The following is a 4,070-nucleotide window of genomic DNA, read 5'->3' on the forward strand; positions in this document are numbered from 1 at the left end:
CTCGAGTTGTATTTAGTCTCTGTCAACTCAACATCCATTAGTATATGAAATTCTTCATCATAAAGTGCCCTAAAATCTGATCATAGCTTTCCTGTCAGGTGCCTGTAACTGATAGAATATAGTCCAATGCTCTGTAATCTTAAGTCATAAGAAATATGTTTAATGGATGAAATTTGTTTTGAGTACTTTTGCTGCATACTTTCAAGTAAAGCAAATCACATCTGATTCAAACATAAAACAATAAATTGTATTTTATCACTGGTCTTACATATGTCACAAATAACTTAGTAAAAAAAGTATAATCCATTAATGAAAAGCAATTAGTTAATTAATCAGAATTAGTCCAATCACCTTTATTGTTGCAGATTTAGTTGTCAATGCCTGGGCTCTAGATTTTAAAATATAACATGCAGTAATTCACAGATCTTTATAGTTGTATTGAACTGAAAATTGTTAAATTACAGCTGTTTAGCAATTACTGTTCTATTTTTCCATTGTACAATGTTAATAACATATTTATATATGCATCCTTATTGTCAATGTATGTAAGAAACTATTTTTAGGTTTGTATATATGTATGGAGCTTTTCTCCCCGTGCCTCCACTGAAAATAGGTCTCATGCCCAATCAGACATTCCTGGTAAACAAATGAAATAAATAAATAAATAAAAATAAATAAATATCAAAATTCATAACTCACAGAAATCCTAGATCAGACATACCCATAAACAGGTCTACAAAAACACAATATACTGCATTTATCCTTTTTATATAGAAACCATGGTCAATCAGCCAATTAAATGCACTTTCTAAAAGCGTATTAAGCTTGTATATATCAGCCTCACTAGTCAGAACATCCAGAGCTTTTATATTGTCAGTACATTTAACCACTCAGTAGCAATCCAATGTTGGGAAATAAGAACACATTAAATAATGTTGGGTCAACATTGGCCCTTGAAGGACCCCAACTCAAACAGCCTCCCAGTCAGAAAAATTATTAATTGATGTTTACTCTTTGGTGTCTATCATCCAACCACTTTTAAGTCCACTTAAAAATAAAGAGGTGTATTAACAATTTCAACATTGAATCAATAATGACAGAGTGTGATAAACTGTTGAATGCCTTCAATAGGTCCAGATAGGCCACTTTAACCCCAATACCAGAATCCATCACTAAAGTGACAGAGTTGTAAAAGTACATCATGTTTGTGAAGGCAGACCTATCTTACATGAAGCCATGCTGTGAGATATCCATTAAAAGCCCAGTTTTGATATTTCCCTAATTATTACTAAAAGGCACCTTTGAAAGAACTTTCCAATAGCAGGTGTAAGGCTGAATGGCCTATAATTATTGATATTTTCAAATTTGCCCCCCCCCCCCATATATAGGCACTTTATTACCAACTTTCAACTCAAAGGGACTACAACAGATGACAACTGACTAAACAGTGTAGTAAGTTTGATAGTCATATCTTTCAGGCCCTGGTGGCCTAATGGATAAGGCATTGGTCCCCTAAACCAGGGATTGTGGGTTCAAGTCCCATCTGGGGTGATATAATCTTGATACAAGTGAAGCTTTTATTCCTATGATCCTATACCTCTTTACCCCTTTTTAAGCACAACCTGGATAACTGGATGGAAAACAGAAAATATATCCGTGGGATTCCACCCGTGTCCCTGTTGGACAAGGGCATCAGGTGCTGATTTGTCTAAACATGGAATAAACTCTTGGCTAGGCTTATAAGGGCCTCAGGGTGAATAGCCTAGTAACCTCCTATAATCTATGATCCTATGAAAATTGATCAAAAGCAAGCTGGAACATTGTCTGGGCCTGAGTTAGAATTAATCTTGATTTTTGTGAAGGAGTCTGATGCCCATTCCAGTATCAGTACTGGATTAGTAGTAATATCACTGAAACCAGCTAACTCTGAGGTATTACTTACTTTCCTTACTTTTGACTGCTTTCCACAGTGGTGACTGCACAGACATCAGCATCTTCCAAGGTGAGGAGTGCTTCCAGGGAGTGCGTTTTTCTATTTAGACTGCTAGCATTAAGCAGCAGAGCCTTGTGTTTATCTTGAGAGGATTTTGTTACATCTGGAGGTTTGTTGTTTTGACACTGTGAAGTATTTGTAAATTTACATAACCAGTAGTAACTGCTTGCGGCAAGTGGTTTCATTTCATTATATTATGGAGTGCTATGATACGTGACAGGTGTAGGGCTCCAACATTCCTGAACACAGACTTTTCATAATGACCAGTGGTCCCAGCTCCAAATAAAATTTGCAATACTTAATCTAAAGATACCAAGAAAGATGACCTGTTGGAGTATGAAGCAACTTTTTTATCCCCACCTGACCTGCCCAAAAGCTCTAACACCTTTATTTAATTGGCCCAGTCATTCCATCAAGGATGTGAACCAGGTATCCCCAGAGTAGGCTGGAGGCCTACAACCTACTTTTGCCTGCCTGTGATGCTTTATCAGTTAATTTGTGCCCCCTCCATAGAGGTACTGGGTGGTATTAAGGAGAAAACCATCTATAGTATCTTGTGGGGTGTCTGATCCTCCCCCATAAGAGTGCCCTCACCCTCACAGCAGTTTTACTACCTCCACAGCTGCTGCCAACCTCAGGCAGCATGTCTCTGCTCAGTCTCTGATCAAAGTGCATTTGCACATTGGCAGCATATACTCATGGGTTTATGGACCACCGGTGCAAAGCCTAGTGCTCCCACTAGGTATCACCCATGTGGCAAGCCCACAGCCATCTCCTCTCCATGACAAGTAAGCTAGCAGCAGACACATACTGACATCCTCTCTTGCCAGTTGCTACAGGCACCCCAAGCAGCTCAGTTTTCCTGCATCATACTCAAGACTTTATCCTACTATTCCATAAAACTTGCTGTATGCAGCATTTTTTGTTAACTGTATGCACACAGTCTTTTTATTATTAAAGTTATACATGTTTGTTGCACAACCCAGTCTCCTGGCGGCTCTTATATAGTGGTCTTCATGCCTTACCTTGAAAGCCATTACCTATTGTCTTGCCCATCCGTGTAATCAAACTCAGCCTGACAAGATCATCACTAGACAGCCATATTTTGTAGCCGAACTGATAACTGCCTGTAAGTTGAAAAGAGGACAGTGCAAGCCAGGAGTTTTGGAACTGGAATAAGGGGTGTTGACACACTGCATCATTTGGTAGACAGTCACTTTGCTAGAATAAATATATATGTTATATATAACTTATAGAAGTGACGTGTTAATTCATTATAAATTGCAAGTGTTGAAGATAAGGATGTATACATTTTAATGATTTTAAACTTTCAGAATGAGAAGTGCCACAAACTCTCACATAATGTTAATATGGAACACAGATCTCTGCAGATCCTGGCAGAGTCAAATAATGTTTATTCTGGCTGGTTTATGGTCAAGATTACCAATAATCACTGCATATTGCAGTCAAGAACTTTATCAGTAAGGTATTGAGGCTGTGTCCCCTTGTTGTATGTATCTTGTTATTAATTTTTATTTATACAGTTTTTGAGACTGTAAGTGCTGTTTGAAAAAGAGGGCCATATTCCTATACAAATACAGCTGATATGTGCACAGTTAACCTAATACCTACTGATATTGCCTCCATAGCTAGGCTGGCACCTGCACAGGCAAAACCAAGTGTCAATATATAGATTAAGTAGACAACTGCTCTGTTCAAACTATTATTTACATTGTTACAATGAGTGTATGTACACTTGTCTACAGAGCTGAAATCAGCATCTGATAGATGAAAAAATAACACTGATGGAACAAGCAGATATTCTTGTGCACTGAAAATTGATGTCTGAATCAGTAATATTAGTACTGTGTATAAAAAGCCATTGTCATGTATACAAAACCATGAATCTCTGGCGGAGCACAATAAAACACTATTTTGTGCATTAGGCTTCACTCTTCATGTCAAATGCTTAGAATTTCATGCAGCGTTACTTCAGATACTTCATTAAAATTGGCCTTTCATAGGCTATAAAAGACTGTATGATGAAATATCCACAACAACAGATTCCTTGTACCTA

General features: G+C 37.6%; 1 non-coding gene across 1 annotated transcript; it reads left to right on the forward strand.

Moving 5' to 3' along the window:
- Positions 1-1,478: 1,478 nt before the first annotated feature.
- TRNAR-CCU lies at positions 1,479-1,551 on the forward strand. Its single transcript has one exon. It is a non-coding gene; the product is annotated as a tRNA-Arg (tRNA).
- Positions 1,552-4,070: the final 2,519 nt, after the last annotated feature.

The sequence above is a fragment of the Protopterus annectens genome, chromosome 11.part0, assembly GCF_019279795.1.
Source record: "Protopterus annectens isolate FY-2018-M chromosome 11.part0, PAN1.0, whole genome shotgun sequence".
Lineage (NCBI taxonomy): Eukaryota > Metazoa > Chordata > Ceratodontiformes > Protopteridae > Protopterus > Protopterus annectens.